Source organism: Canis lupus, chromosome 2, assembly GCF_003254725.2.
Source record: "Canis lupus dingo isolate Sandy chromosome 2, ASM325472v2, whole genome shotgun sequence".
Taxonomy (NCBI): domain Eukaryota; kingdom Metazoa; phylum Chordata; class Mammalia; order Carnivora; family Canidae; genus Canis; species Canis lupus.
Genome location: NC_064244.1, coordinates 64,303,919 through 64,321,021, shown reverse-complemented (window position 1 = coordinate 64,321,021; position 17,103 = coordinate 64,303,919).

The following is a 17,103-nucleotide window of genomic DNA, read 5'->3' as shown; positions in this document are numbered from 1 at the left end:
TCTCCTCTTGGGATGATTATTTTGGGAGGAAGGAGCGTATAGGACTCACCTCTGTTGTACCCTCAGCACAGACCTGGCACAGAGCAGGTGTTGACTGAGCACAAGAGGGAGGGCTGAGGAGCATTTCAGATAAAAGCACGGGGCCTGGGTTCAGCTCTCAGCACCACTCTTTGCCCAGGTGCATTGCTTTGACGTGAGCAAGTTTTTAAACCTCTCTGTCTTCATTTTCCCCAAGTGCGAAATGGCGGTGCCTACGTTGTTAGTCTGGTGAAAATGACCTGCAGGTGAGTTTCTATAGCATGTGTGGAACCCAGCTGGCTGCATGGCCTCCCTGAATCCAGCTGGGCGGGGTAGGATTGGATGAAGACATGAAGTACTCCCTGTGGTCTTTCCGGAGAGATGCTCCAGCGGTGGGGCGAGACAGCCTCCCCCAAGTGTGCGGCCTGGCCAGCCAGGCTCCTCCACACTCGGTATTGACCCGCCCGTCCTGGGGCATGTGACCTCTTCCCTGATCAGCACGTGTGGCGAGCATGGGCAGGCCCCACAGGCTGGATTGATTTTGAAATCTTGTCTCTTACACAGGAAAAGGTCATGTTTGCAGGTGGGCATCCCAAGGCCTCTTTCCAGCAGGGTGCCCTGGCCGAGCAACAGGACTTCCATTAGCATTAACGGGGGGCTTTCGGCGGAGGGCTCTAAAGGCCCGACCAAGTGTACCTCAATGTGGAATCACTCCTGAGGAAGCTGCCCAGAGAAAGCTCATCTCCAGGACAGGCGGGACCATGGGGCAGTCCCAGCCTCTGCCCACCAGGAGCAAGTGGAGCTCTGATGTGGGGGTCCCAGGCAGCAGCAAGGTCCCCAACAAAGCTGGAGCAAAAGGCCCTCCATCCTCACATTCTCAGGCAGGGCTGCATCTGGCTGGCTGGTGGACCCTGGTCAGGCACCAGGAAAAGTGGGTCAGTGGAAGAGGCAGAGGTCCCCCCACGGAGCGGAGCACAGCTCCTGCCCCTCGCTGCCAGACTCTGCTCTGTCTGGGACAGGCCTGGGAGAGGGGAGGCCCTGGAGACAGGTGTTTGGATTGGCTCTCCAGGCCCTCTAGCCTCTTAAATCAGAACTGAAGTCCCCCCTGGCCTTGCCCAGACCCTCACCCCCAAACACCTCTGGGCCCCTTCTGGCTGCCCTCTGGGGTTGGGATCCAGGATTCAGAATCATGCCCAGGAGGAACCCCACAGAGAGCTGAATCCAAAGCTGCCAACTGGTTGCTCACAGGCTGGATCTGGCCTGTAACTGAGTTTTGTTTGGCGTAAGCAAGGTTTTAAAAAATATTTTCAAATTAGCTTCCAACACTTCAAAGTTGGAAGATTCCACATTTTAAAAGATAAAGATTTTAGCTTCATCTGAAGCATTAGAAGCTCTGGCTGCTGCAGGCCTGCAATCCCGTGTCACCTGCTGGCTGCCTGCTGCAGACCTGCCACATCTGCCACAGACCTCATCCCCCCACCCCACCCCGTGGCTTCACTAATGCAGATCTGATGTCACGTGCATTTGCCAACACATTCCTGCCTGGCCCACCTCCCCTGTGACCATTGCCTGGAGCCCTGGGCACTGGAAGTCACGATTCCTGTGTGTTTCAGTGGCTGAAATCTAGTAAGGCCAACCCATTCCTGTCTCAGAGTCTTTGCATGTGCTGTTCCCTCCATCTAGAATGTTCTTCTCCAGGGTGGCCACACAGTCACTCTCATTTCATTCAGACCTCTGCTCCAGTGTCAGAGAAGCCATGGCTTCCCATTCCCATTGTTCCCTTAGCCATACCCTGCTTTGTCCCTCATAGCTCATCTCTCCTCCCCACACGCAACACATTCATCTGTTCATTTGCCCTTTGTCTCCACTCAACCCTCCAGTAGAAGGTCAGCTCCACCAGAACAGTCACGTTGTGTATCTTATTCACTATCTTACCTTCAGCCCCTGGATAGGACTTGGCACCTGATAGGTGCTCAATAAAATGTTTAAATGAATGAAAAGGAAGAAAGGTCAGGTGCAGAGCCAACTGTGAAGAGCTTTGCATGGCAGTCTGCAAGTAGGAATGGAGGCCCTCCATGGTCTGTAGGCAACAGACTAGCAGAGTTGGGTTTGCATTCTTGAAACTCTTCTCTAGGAACTACTTTCTGGGTGTATTTATGTAACCCTTGGGGAACCACATTTCCATATTAGCCACATGATCTGTATGACAGTGGCCACTGTGTGGCCACCATCTTGGGCAGCAAAGGCTATGGCCCCTGCCCTCTGGGGGCTTCAGTATAATTGGAAAACAAAATACTGCAAAGGACACAACAACAGGGTGGGAGAGAGGAAGCGAGAGGGAGAAAATACCCACCGGATTGTAATCTCTGTGAGAGCAGAATCCCCTAAATCATCCAACCAAGAATTTTTTTTTAAGATAGTATTTATTATTCATGAGAGACACACAGAGAGAGGCAGAGACACAGGCAGAGGGAGAAGCAGGCTCCATGCAGGGAGCCCGATGCGGACCTCAATCCCAGGACCCCGGGATCACGACCTGAGCCAAAGGCAGGTGCTCAACCACTGAGTCATCCAGGTGCTCCCGTTCAACCAAGATTTATTGAGCACCTACCATGGGTCAGGAACCCTCCCCCTCCCCTGGTGGAGCTCAGTCTGATGATGGAGAGATGCATTTGTTCAACAAATATACACTTATCTAAATATAAGCTGATGGGGGCTTTGCAGGAAAGGAAAGAGGCTTTGAGGACCTGTCTCCCTCCTCACTGTCCAGCAGGAAGTAGGTGCTCCCATCTATCTTCCGAATGAATGCAGGACTGTCGTGTGGACCAGCTCAGGGCAGAGGGAGACAGAGCTTGGAGAGCTGCAGAGAGGGTGCTCGAAGGAAGTGGAGGAAAGAGGTGGAGGAGCAGGAAGGGTGGCCCTCCTGGAATCAGGTTTGGCCATTCCTGGCCTCGGACACCATGCTGGGTGCTGGGTGCGGGGTCCTGGGCCCTGGGCAGGGCACCCCTTGGGAGAAGAAGGGGGCTCCTTCTCCTTTTCTGAGGATGTGCACTGCCCCTTCCCCCGCCCCGGGTGGGCCAGGCGCCACTTGGTCTGCCATTTTGATGCTCTCGGCGGGACCAGGATGCTGTAAACACCCATACGCGACTCTCCTGCAGGGTCTCCGGGTTGCCAACAATCACGGCCATCTGCTCGCATGGCATCGGGCCCAAGCCCAGCGCCCAGGGAACCGTGCCAGGCAGCGATTGGTTCTGAGGCGTGCCCCTTAAACCGGGCGGGGGGCTTCCTCTTCTGAGGGGCCCCTGGGGGAGCAGGAGAACAAAAGACAGATTTCTCTTTCCTTAAAAAAAAAAGATCAATTTCACTTAAGACTCAGCACAAAACGAGGAGCAGGAGAAGAAACAGAGAACTGGGTCTATGGGGTCCTGAATATTCACGAGCTGGCTTTGCACAGCTCAGAGTCCTGGTGATGGGGGAGGAACGAGGGCGCGCTCCATATTTAAAACATCCTTCTAAAGCCAGTTCCTTCCTGCGGGTGCCCCGTCTCCAGCCTGAGGCTCCGGGCACCAGAGGGAGGGAGGCCAGGAGGCCTCCTGGAGAGAAGCCACAGCAAGCCCTGGCCTGGGCCTCAGAGCCATCTCACCCAGCTGGGCTGTTCAGGAGCGATGTGGCTTTGGGCAGTGCACTTAGCTTCTCTGAGACCCCATAGGATGGAGGTGAAAGATAGCTGGGCGGATCGGATGGCTTAGGGGACGTGGTGGTAGCATGTCTCTCCGGAGCAAGGAACTGTCCCAGTAGGGGGTGGTCACTAAGTGCTATGCACGTCTCTTGCATGTATGCACACAGTTGTGTGTATCTAGTGAGCTCAGACCTATCAGCATCCCTCTGGGTGTGCGTGCTATTGACCGTGTCCTGGTGTGGGGCCATCTGGGTTTGCACATGAGACTCCGGGAAATTATATGGGCGAGTCTCAGCTCTAGCGTCAGGCCCACTTGTGCCTGTGGGTACATGGAGGTTCGAGTGGGCACTGGGGTATGCGTGTATGTGTGCAGATAAAGGGACTCGGCCCCCACCCTGGCCTCACCACTTCTGGGAGCCAGGCCGACAGTGCAGATGGGAGCTGGACCCCAGGGAGGACTGGGGAGCTCTTTTCCAGCCACTCTCCTCTCTGCAGAGGCCATAGCACCTTCTTGGTGGCTTACCCTCAGCCCACCCCACCCACTGTCCAGCTGGCACACACCAGGGGCTGGCACTTGCTTCAGAGTCCACACAGAACAGGGATTGTGCATTGGTGAAATCACTCTGGACACCCCAGCACCAACTGGGCCTAGGTCAAGGACTCTGGGGTTCTCTCCCCCAGGTCCTCACTACTGGGGCAGGTGACCTGCACGGAGGGGTTTGGATGGGCTTGGAGCTGAGCTGTATCCCCAGCTCTGTGCTCCCCGGAACAGGCTCTAGAGGGGAGGAAGTTATGGCACAGGATCCCACAGGGAAGTCTCAATAAGAGAAGTGTGGAAGAGGAGGGAGGCCACATTGCCCTTGGGCACAGCACCCAGTGGTTTGTCACATTCATTGCCGTACAGTAGCCCATTCCATTCTTGCCAGAGTGAGTGGCAAGCCCACTCCAGAGATGGGGGACTCTGGGGAGAGGGTGCAATTGCACGGCGATGTCACTGGCACTGGATCTCAGACCTCACCCTCGGCATGTGAGGAGACCTGGGCCAGGTCTGCTTTGTGGAGCAGGACCTCACGTGCAGGGGTGGTTAGCTAGCAAGTCCCCTAGCTAGCAAGTAGTGTCCGTATGGGCAGCCTGTCACCACCATCCTGGGCTGCCTTCCACAGAGGCCCATTTAAAAGAACAGAGAGAGGGCCAAGTGGAAGCACTTCTTGCCTCCCCTGCCCAGAAGAGGTGGGTACCATGGCCATTCTGCTGGACAGAGGGGCTCCCCAGCATCCAGATGCACTCCTCTGCCCTAAGACCCATATGGGAAGTTCACCACAGCAAGAGTGGGGGACAGGTGGCTCCTAAGCCACAGGACAGCACAGGGTTTTCCCCAGACCACCATCCAGCCCCCATCCTTCCTCAGGTTCTGACAAGTGACCCTGTAGCCAAGGGTGCCTCTGCTCTGGAGCCCTAGGCAAGGGGGCGGCTGGGAAGGTACGGGACTGAGGTAGGCATCCAGGCCCCTCGTCCCCCAGCCCACCACAGCTGCCTCTGCCACCACTGAGCCCGCGCTGGATTATTCAATGTAACATTTAATTACACTGAGAGTCTAACGAACACAAGGAAAGTCAGATGTGGAACTCGCACCCCCCACTGGGCCTCCTGGAAACCATGGGGGAAGGCAGGGTTGCTCCATATGCTGCCATGTGGGTGTGTGCGGTTCACGCATGTGTGTGTATCTGGGCAGGGAGGGGGGTTGGGCGCTGTCTCCACGTGTGTGCGTGTGTCCAAGTGGGCGGTCTCTATATCTGCCTGGTGGACGCCTCTACATGTGTGCTCACGCGCGTGCATGTGCATCTGGCTGCGTGTGGGCTGTCTCTGTGCCTGCCTGTCTTTGTCATGGCTGCTCAAAGTGGTTTGCCTCTAATAATAAATAATGCTGTCAGGCCTCCAGTAAGAGAAGACTGGTCCAATAGCCCTCCTCGAGTCCCCAGGACCCCCCCTTGGGACTGCCAGAACCTGGAGGAATTCATTCCAACTCCAACTCTCGGGCAAGCCTATGCCAGTGACCACGCATGTGCAGGGGCCTCCCTTCATCCCCTCCTCATCACTGCTGTTCCTTCAGGACTTTCCCTAGACCCAGACAGCCTTCTTTCTGGTCATTTTCCCCAATATGTCCATTCTAGAATGTGGCTTTGGAAAGGAACTGCTCCACTGACTTCGGGCTTCAGAACCAAATCCCCAGCGACAGAACTCTGTGTCTGCCCTTCCCTGGTGTGTGACCTTAGATGAGTCACTTCACCTTGCTGAGCCTGCCCTCCCACATGATAGAGTACCAAAGGAGATGATGCGTGGTAAGTGTGCTGTGTGCTGCGCAGTGCAGTCAGGGGAGCTCCATCACAATGGGAAGGAAGCACCATGAGAGAGGACACCCTTTGGCCTCTACCAGAACCATCCCTCCATGGGCAAGAAGAGAAGGTTGCGTAGTATCCAAAACCGACCTCAGGGAAAGATGGAAATCAGAGGGTGGTGCCTCCTGGACACAGAACCAGGCTGGGTCAGGGCCCACTAGGAGTTTCCCAGAGATCTGGGCAACACCTCTGACATAAACTGGGGCAGTGCTGTGGATGATCAGCCCCAGCCCTTCTCTCCCCTCCCCACTCATTCTCACTGACCTTCCATCTGTTCCCCACCCAAGTCTTCCACCCAGAGAGCCAGCTTACCAAATGAAATCTAATCTGCTCAGTCACCACATTCCAGAATAGTTACACGCTCATACAAAGGCACAAAGACCTGTGAATAAAAGTGTTCATGGTAGCACTGTTTATATCACAAAGGCTCCAAACAACATAAATGCCCAACAACAAAAGGGGGTCGGTTCAATCGATTATCATTCACTTTTCTAACCGGATCCATTGTGGCCCTGATAAAAGAAATAAAACTGGGGGGACTTCCAGCAAGGTGGTAAAGACATATTTTCCTTATTTCTCCCTCTACATACAACAACAACAACAGCAACAACAACAACAAAATCCCTGGACATTATATATTTAAAAAAAAATAGAAAGACTCAGAAAGGTGACAAAGGCAGACTGGCTAGGGACCTTAGGACCTGAGAAACAACATGCTGGTGGGCTCAGTGGGCTTTCTTTCTGCTTCCTATATCCCACACTTAAAGCTGAAAAAAGCTAGAAACCAAGAAACACTAATGGGCACAGACCAAAAAAAAAGCCTGCTAACAAATGCTTGACCTCCATAGCCAAAGAATCAGTAAAGAGACAGCCTTCTAAGACAGAAAGCTTTTAGACACTAACCACTCTACTCCAACACTGTGGAGAAAGACCTGTGGCTTCACTCCCACCATCTAGGGTCCCTAAGCCTTGACCCTCACCAGTCCATAGTGACATCCCTGGTGCTCCTGACCAGGGTAGGGAATTGGAGGCTGAGTAGCAAGCCAGGTTTTCATCCTTACTGTTAGTAACGAAACCCTCCTCCAGAGTGCCAGGGGAAGCTGGGCATCTGCTGCCCAGCCAGCATTACTGATGCACTTTACTCCCTCCCTTCCCACTGGGGTGGTATCAGAGCAGGCCTACTGGGGAAGCTGACTTGTGTCCCTGCCCAGGAGTAACAAGGCTACCCATGTGTGTGTTATCAGTGAAGACTACACAGGAAGCAGTAACTAGGCACGCCTACCTTTTCCATTCAGAGCTATCACTGCACACCTAGTAGGGAGCCAGAACTCCTACCCTCACCCACTGTAATAAAGAACCCCCTCAGGTATCCATAAAGGTGAAGTGGGAAACTTGACATTCCAATCCCACCTGGCTTTAATGAAGCTGTGACTTGCGCTTTCACCTTCCCCTGCTGGGGCAGTATCAGAGGAAGGCAGCTAAGAGAGAAGACTTAAATAAGATTCAGAGTCTCATTACTTAATATGCAAAACATAGACTTTCAATAAAGAATCAATTGTCCTACCAAAAAGTAAGAAGATATCAAACAGAATGAAAGAAGACAATTAATAGATGGAAAATTAAAATGACGGAGATATTAGAATTATCTGCTTTAATGAGCACTTACAACCTACTTAATAAATGAATAAAGTAGAGTGTCTTAGCAAAAAAGTCAAAGATATAAAGAAGAACTAAGTGGAAATCTTAGAACTGAGAGATACAATAAATAAGTGAAATAAAACATTCAATCAATGGGCTCAATAGGAGAATGGGAATGGCAGAGGGGAAAAGAGTGAATTGGAGGATATAGCAATAAAAATTACTCAATCTGAACCCCCCCCGCCCGCCAAAAAAAGGGAAAAAAAAGAATATAGCCTAAAGAAAGATGTAACATTGGTGTTGTCAGAATCCTGGAAAAAAGAGGAGAAAGAGAGTTGGGTTAAAAAATATTTGGCTGAGGGGATCCCTGGGTGGTTCAGCCGTTTAGAGCCTGCCTTTGGCCCAGGGCCTGATCCTGGAGACCCGGGATAGAATCCCACATCAGGCTCCCTGCATGAAGCCTGTTTCTCCCTCTGCCTATGTCTCTGCCTCTCTCTCTCTCTCTCTCTCTCTCTCTCTCTCTCTCTCTCTTTCTCTATCTGTGTCTCTCTCAGGAATAAATAAATAAAATCTTTAAAAAATGTATTTGGCTGAAAGAATCTGAAATTTAGCAAAATATATGATGTGATTCAAGAAGCTGAGCAAATCTAAAATAGGATACCCAAGGAAATCCACACCAAGACACATTATAGTAGTCAAATTTCTAAAAATTAAAGACAAAGGAAAATCTTAAATGCAGTAAGAGAGGAATAACATCTCACCTAGATGGGGGAAAGAATTTGAATAAAACTGAATTTCTCATCAGAAATCATCAAAGTCAGAAGAAAATGGCACAACATTTTTCAGGTTCTGAAAGAAAAGAACTGTCACCTCAGAATCCTATATCCAGTGAAAATATTCTTCAGGGATATAGGAAGAGGGCTATATCCAGGTAGTCTTAGATGAAGAAACGCTAAAAGAATTTGTAGCCAGGTAACCTACCATAAAGAATGGTGAAAGGAAACTCTCTAAACGGAAAATAAATAATTAAAAAAAAAAAAAAAAAAGGAATCCAGGGACATGAGGAAGGACAGGGCAACATATAGCAAAAATATGAATAGGAAATACATTTTTCTTATCCTCTTGAATTGTCTAAATTATGCTTACTGATTGAAGCAAATTTTAGTGCTGTCTGACATGGTTCTAAATATATGTAAAAGAAGATTTAGACCATTATAAATAAGAGAGGATGAAAGAGGTAAGGTTTCTACATTTCACTAGAACTGGTAAAATGTTGACACTAGTTGATTTAATAAACTTTATATATCTAATGTTATGTCTAGAGTCACTACTTTAAAAACTATAGAAGATACACACAAAATTACCAAATGCAAACCAAAAAGAAATTCTTTAAAAGAATGTTCAAAGTAGGAAAGCGAGAAGAATAAATTAAAAAATGAAAAACAGACACACAGAAAATTTTTTTAAAAAAATGGCCAAGGTAAGCCCAAACACATCAATAATTACATTAAGTATAAATTATACAATACTCCAATTAAAAGGGAAAGATTACTGCCAAATGATTCAACTACATGCTGCTTACAAGAAATTCATTTCATATATGACATACACAGGTTGAAAGTAAAAGGTTGGAAAAAGATATATGATGCAAACATTAATCAAAAGAAAACATAAGTGGCTATATTAGTATTAGATAAAGCGGACTTTTGAGCAAAGAAAATTACCATAAACAGAGAGAGGTATTACATAATAATTTGAGGGTTAATCCACTTCTAATGGTAAGACACAGAATCCTATATGTGTATGCATACCAAACAACAGAGCTGCAAAATGTGAGGCAAAAACTAATGGAATTGAAAGAAGAAACAGACACAGCTACAATTATATTTGGATACTTCAAAAACATTCTCTCCACAACTGGTAGAGTAACTAGATAGAAAGTCAGCATATAGAATTCAACTACACCATCAACCAAGAGGATCCAACAGACATTTATGAAGCATTCCATAAAATGATAGTGGAATACATATTACTTTCAAATGCCCATGGAACAGATACAAGGTAGGCTCTATTATGGGCCATAAAACACATTTCAACATATTTAAAATAATTTAAATTACAGAGTATGTCCTCGAACCACAATGGAATCAAACCAGAAATCAGTAACAGAAAGATAACAGGGAAAACAATACTTACAAATCATCCCTGGGTCAAAAAGGAAGTCTTGAGAAATTTTTAAAATGCACTGAACTGAAGGAAATTGAAAAAAACAAAAATTAGGGAGCACAGCCAAAGCTGAAAGAGAAACGTATAACACTGAACATGTGTATGTATGTGTGTATGTGTATACATATATATGAAAAGAGATAAAATCTCAAATTAATACTCTAAGCTTCCATCTCAATAACCAAGAAAAACAAGAGCAAACCAAATCTAAAGCAACCGGAAGGAAGGAAATAATAAAGAGCAAAAAAGAATGAACTTGAAAACAGAGAAACAACAAAGAGAAACAATGAAAGAGCTGGTTCTTTGAAATGATCAACAAAATTGATGAACCTCTAACCAGACTGGCAAAGGAAAAAAGAGAGAGGACTGATTGCACCAATATGAGGAATAAAATAGGGTATCATTGGAGATCCTACAGACATCCAAAATATAATAAGGAAATACTAAGAACAATTCTCCACACACAAATTTTACAAATTAGATGACGTGAATAAAAAACACAAATTGAAAACACAAATTATCACAACTCACCCGATATAAAATAGATCATTTGAATAGCCTTGTACATAATTTATAACTATTTAGGAAATTGAACTTGTAATTGAAAAACTTCCCCCCAAAAAATGAGATCTGTGTGTGTTAACACAAAAAGAAAGGATCAGCTATTGATAAAGGAACAAAAAGTATGTCTGAAGACGATGTGCCCAGTAACATATTTTTGTGAAAGAAAGAATAAGGGACATAAACCAATGTATGTTTTCATGTGCATAGACTATCTCTACAAGGAATTAGGTTGGAAAAATGGGAGAATAGTTGATTCTTTTAATGATTTTTATTTTACATCCTTTTGAATACTTTAAAATTTTTTCTATTATTTAATCACTACATTTAAAAAATCACTTTATTTTGAGCATCCACATGGTTTGTCTGGCTAGAACTGAGCCTTACAGACAAATCACCTGGCTTCACATCTTGGCTTTACCACCCGCCTGCTGATAGAGCTGAGCCCCACCTTCCCTGGCTCTAAAACGAGAATAAAGAAAATGAGGAATAACCGTCAGGACTGTGAATTCAGCAAGCAGCACCCATGTGCCTTCCACTGCCGTGAATGTTGTGGGGATTTTGGAGTGATGGCAAATCTAGGCAGGTGCCACAGTCAGTGGTGGCATTTGAGCTAAGCCCTGAAGAAGCTATGGGTTCTCTTTGGGCCCTGGAGAAGAACGAATGAGGGTGCAGAGATGCCAGGAGGTAGCAAAACCCACGATGGTTGGGGACACAGTGGCCAGGGTGTGGAGCAGAGCTGGGAGCCCAGCCAGGAGCCCTCAGGGTGCCAGGAAAGAAATTCTCCTACTAGGGGGTAACCTGGAGCTCTATTTTGTTAAGAGGACAGAAGGTCCAGTGTAATTTCCTCGGCACGTTCTGAGACCTGATTTTCTCCCTGATTTCCATAGGACTTTAAGAACCATCAGCTAATAAAACTGTCCCTTCATGCAAAGTACTGCCAAGTGCGGCACGTCCCCAGATCATCCCCTTGGCCTCAGGTAGAGGAATCTTTGTCCCCATTTATAGCTTCAGAAGCCATTCTCAAGGGCAGCCCTGGTGGCTCAGTGGTTTAGTGCCGCCTTCAGCCCAGGGCGTGATCCTGGAGATCAGGAATCGAGCCCCACATCGGGCTCCCTGCATGGAGCCTGCTTCTCCCTCTGCCTGTGTCTCTGCCTCTCTCTCTGTGTGTGTCTCTCATGAATAAACAAATGGAATCTTAAAAAAAAGAAAAAAAAAAGCCATTCTGGAGCCCTATTCCAGGCCCCAGGCCTCCCAAGGAAGCTCCCTAAGCACAGGGAGCTCTAAAGCCAAGATCAACTCACAGGGCTTCTGATTCAATCCTCTCATTGTACAGATGGGAAAACTGAGGCCCAGAGGCCCAGAGTGGGGAAGGGACGTGCCCAAAGTCACACGGAGATGTGACAGAGAAGAGCATAGACTCCCAACCCCGCGCTTGCTGCTCTGTATGAGAAGCACACAGCTAAGGCCCCACTCCATGTGTGCATGATGCAGCCTGGTATCAACTCAGAGCCCTGGAATTCCCTCTGTTTCCGCGGTTGTCTGTTCCACATCAGCAGCTGCTGGATCATCCCTCAGAAATTCAGAGACAAAAACTGGTTTCCCCTTGGCCTCTCTCCTTCTATGACAATTTTCTTGATGCCTCTCGAGCACTCAGCCCATCTATAGGAATGAGGTGACCATCTGCTTTTATGCTCACCTTACAGGTGCCAGCCAGGAAACGTGCTAAGAGCCCTCTGTGTCATCTCATCAGATCTGTCACGGCTCCAGGAGAGCTTATTTATCCCTGATGTACAGATGAGGAAGCTGAGGCCGAGAGAAGCCTGCAAATCCAGCTCTGACTACCTGCAGGCCCTGACATTAGAAAGGAAAGCAGACCAATCTATCTGATGAGGAGAAAAGCAAGGTGTGCCCTCCTACTTCCACCTGCAGCCCACGATCCAGGAGAGGGCCCTTAGAGCCAACTCAGCTCTTTCCTGGCTGCTCTGTCTCTCTGTGATCTAAAATAGAGTTGTTTGCATGCTTCCCTCTCTTATTTGGTGCCCAAAGTTTGAGCCCCTGTGGCATTGTCTTGAACTTGTGGCCCCATGACCAAATGCAGCCCCAGGAAACGTTTTCCTTGGCACACCTGCATTTTGTGGCTTTCGTGTTTTTTTAGATTAAACTCTGAAGTAATTACCAGGAGGAAAAAATTGAGGTGTTTTCACAATAAAAGCTGGATTTCTTCCTCCTCAAAAATTAGAAAATCTCAGCAACCTGTGTCTGCAACGCACAGGGCAGCAAGCACCTGGATCTCCCTGAGAAGGACACTTACTGCCCAGCTCTGTGGTCCAGTCCCCACCCCCACCCCCACCCCTGCATTTCTCTCATTCACCTGGCCTGCCTTGTTCTCCCAGCCCTGAGTCTGTGGCTCCTGCTGCGGGCTCCCAGCTATTCATTCAATAAATATGGACTAAGCACTTGCAAGATGCAAGATGGTGATTTTGAAGGGAAGAGAGAAAGGGGGTTCTCCCCTCCAAATGATCCTATCAGAATCTTCAGGGTGCGATAAGGATAGCTAATGGGCAAGTGCAGTTTGAAAAACAATTTTGCTTATGATGATCAAATTTTATGTTGGGGAAATAAAAAAATCCTGCTGCAAGAATACTACTAGTAATAATAATGAAACAGCTAGAGTCGTCCCCCCAGTCCCGCTCCCGGTCCATCCAGGGTTTGCCTTCCACCTTCCGGGGGGTTTTAGTTACCTGCAGTCCCCTGTGTCTGGAAGCAGAGGATCCTTCTCCTAAATACTGTCAGGTCAGGGAGCCCAACGCTAGGTCCCAATGCCTGTGCCATTCACCTCACTTTATCTCATCACCTGGGCATTTTATCGCCTCACATCATCACAAGAAGAGGCGTGAGTATAATATAATAAGATATTTTGAGAGAGAAAGAGAGAGACTACATTCACATAACTTTTATTACAGTTTATATTATTACAATTGGTCTATTTTATTATTGTTGTTAATCTCTTACCGCGCTTAATTTATAAATTAGACTATTGTAGCTTTGCACGTATAGGAGAAAATCCAGCATGTATCTGGTTCGGTACTATATCTGGTTTCAGGCATCCACCGGGGGTCTTAGAACATAGATCCCATGGCTAAGGTGGGAGGGTGCTGCCTGCTGTACTGTGTTTGGCATTTTTTAATCCATTCACTAGGTCAGTAAATATTCATTGAGCATCAGCTGTGTTCAGGCACTGTTCTAGATGCTGGGAATACAGCAGAGACAGTAAGACAAAATACCGCCTCCCTAGCAGACCTCCCAGGATCCTCATTCCATCTTCACAGCAGCTTATGGAGGCAGGAAGAGCACAAGCTCCACATTCAGATGAGGTCACCCAGGTCCAGGGAGGCTGGACAGCTTGCCAGAGCTCACACTGCTGCTGAAGGCAGTCCTGGACACTGACCACAGCTCCAGTGGCCCGTGCACCCTGCCTCTAAGCCCACACTCCAGGCAGAGCGCTTGCACCACACACACACACACACACACACACACACACACTCACACAAGCAGCAGATGTCTGGGATGTGCCTCCATGGATTTGGACTACGACACAGGCTCAGCTGAAGGTTCTGGAGCCTGCCAACCTGGGAATCCCTCAAGGGTGCGGAGGTGGGCGGTTGAGAGCAGTAAGCAGGCAGGTGTTCAGAAGGGAGCCTGGTTATCCGCTGGAGACCCTTCCTAGGTGTCCCGAGAATTCCCAGGCCCTCTCACTAGGGAGCTGTCCCTCTCCTCCCAGTGACCTTGATCCAGGTTGGGCTGGTCCCTCAGAGACTGCCTGGCCCTCTACCCTGAGCGCCTTTTCCCAAGGTCGGGGTGTGGATGGCGAGAAGGAGGGGGGGTGCACTGAGTAGCCTACTGACTGCACAGGCATGGGCACGACAGGGCTTTTGCAAGGATCTGTTTTTGTTCTTTGTGGGCCTGGGGCTGGGTAAGGCCCGTGACTGGGCTTGGCGTTAAACTAGGAGCGGCCAGGGCAGGTGTAAATTATGCATAGCTATTTCTGGAAACTTCTCAGATTTCTCAAGAGAGAGAAATTAATTTGCCTGTTTGGGCAAATAACACCAATTTTTTTTTCCCTGCTTAAGGTCATTTTGTTAAGATAAAATTGATTAACGTTCTCTTTAAAGTTTAAGTAGAAACTGCTCAAACATATTTTTATGCACAGAAGCACGGTTTGCGCCCTTCAGTAATTAATAACTCTACAAATAAGTCCGCAGCGCGCGGCTCGCGCTCAGCCCGCGGCCCGAGGCGGCCGCCGGTGGGCGGGGCCGGCGCCCGGTCTGGCCAATCAGGGCTCAGGGGAGGGAGCGGGGCGGGGCGAGCCGCTGGGTCCCCACCGCCCGTCCTAGAGCTGCAGGTGCAGACCCCTTTCGCGGGGACCAGCCCTGGCCAGGCTCCGCCGCAGACCCCGGTGGACCCACACCCAGCATCAGCCCCAGGGATGAGAAAGCACGTTCCTGTGCGCTCTGCCGAAGTGCTTCTGGGGCTTAAAACAGGGCCGGGGAACCAGACCGCCTGGGTTAGAATCCCAGCTAGAGTCACTTAGGCTCTCCGCCTTGGTTTCCTCCTCCTTAAAGAGAGGATGACAGTACCCACGTGATAATGTTGTGTGGATTGAATGAATTCATACCTGTACCGGCGCTTCAAATAATGCGGGGCACAGAGTAAATGCTCACGTGATAGTTTTTTAATGTCATCATCGTTCTCATCTCATTTCAACTTCCCATGAATTTGTGACCTAAGGCTATTTGCTATCTGCCCCATTTTTGCCCATGAAAACACTGGGTCTCAGAGAAGTTAAGTACTCTGCTGGAGATCACACAGCTAATAAGTGGTAAAGCTGAGGGCTGAATCCTGAATCCAGAGCTTTAGGCTGTACTGTTTCTTCATATACACCACGCTTTCTCCTCCCCTAGGCCTTTTTAAGGGTCATGTATCCACTTTTGCAATTTCTGCATACATTCAGTAAATATGTGTCTGCTCCAGATCCTGTGCAGGCTGCATGAGTCAGCCTCCGCCCTCAGAAAGATCACAGTAAGGGATGAGAGGAGAGGAAGAATGTAGTTCTTAGTGCCATTTACCAAACCTTCCCTGTTCTTAGTTGTTCCGGGCTCATGGCAGGGTTGCACGTCCTGACTTCTTGTGATACGGTAGGACCATATGACAGCTGCTGGCCAATGAGCTGTGGGTTGAAGTGCTGTGTGCGTGTGCGTGTGTGACTCCCAGGCAAGAGTATTGAATTAGCAGCGTGAGACCCTTCCAAGTTCTCTCTCTCCGGCTTGATTATTGACTATGTTTGTGGCAGTGGCTGCTCCCAGAGCTGGCCTTCCTAAAGGACCATGATAGAAATCCCCCTCAAGATCCAGGATGGCAACGTAATATAAGTGAGAAATAAATCTTTGTTGTGTTAGCCTATTATAACACAGGCCCTTTTTATTACTGTGCCATAATCTCACCTATCCTGACTGATACACAGTTTGGAGACAGTTATAAAAGTGTGCAGGTACCCAATGATAGTGTTTGCATTGGGTATTATCAAGGTTCTTATTATTAGAACATTTTACCCAACTGTGGGGGTCAGACTAGGTTGCCTGGAGGATGGATGGGGCCAGAGACTAGGGTAAAATGAGGACAAAACTTCAGTGAATGGCAGATAACTCAGAGCAATACTTTAATGCAATGTTTTTCCAAAAAAAAAAAAAAATCAAAATTAATGCAAAAAAACACAATGAATAAAATAGTGACGTTTTTGAAAACATTTTAAAAGATTTTTATTTATTTATTTATTTATTTATTTATTTATTTATTTATTTGAGAGAGAGATAGAGAGAGAGAGAGAATGATTGGGAGGGGCAGAAGAAGAAGAGAAACCTCAGCAGACTCTGTGCTGAGCATGGAGCCCAATGTGGGGCTTGATCCTAGGACCCTGAGATCATGACCTGAGCCAGACCTAAGAGTTGGATGCTTAACTGACTGAGCCACCCAGGTGCCCCCCAAATAGCAACATTTTTAAAGATTTTATTTATTTACCTGAGAGACAGAGAGAAAGCACGAGCAGGGGTAGGTGCAGAGGGAGAGGGACAAGCAGGCTCTCCACTGAGCAGGGGAGATCCCAGGACCCTGAGATTATGACCTGAGCTGAAGCCATATGCCCAACAGACTGAGGCACCCCCAAATAGCAACATTTTAAATAAAGACAGGATCTAATGCTGCATTTGCATGACCCTGCCTCATTGGCTTCACCCTAACCCAGCCCTGGTTCCTACAAATCTTTTTCAAAAACAGGGGGATCCCTGGGTGGTGCAGCGGTTTATCGCCTGCCTTTGGCCCAGGGCGCGATCCTGGAGACCCGGGATCGAGTCCCACGTCGGGCTCCCGGTGCATGGAGCCTGCTTCTCCCTCTGCCTGTGTCTCTGCCTCTCTCTCTCTCTCTCTGTGTGACTATCATAAATAAATAAAAATTAAAAAAAAATCAGGCAGCCAGCCTGTTGCAGTTTGCCAATTTGATTTTTAAAATATTGCATTAAAATATTGTTT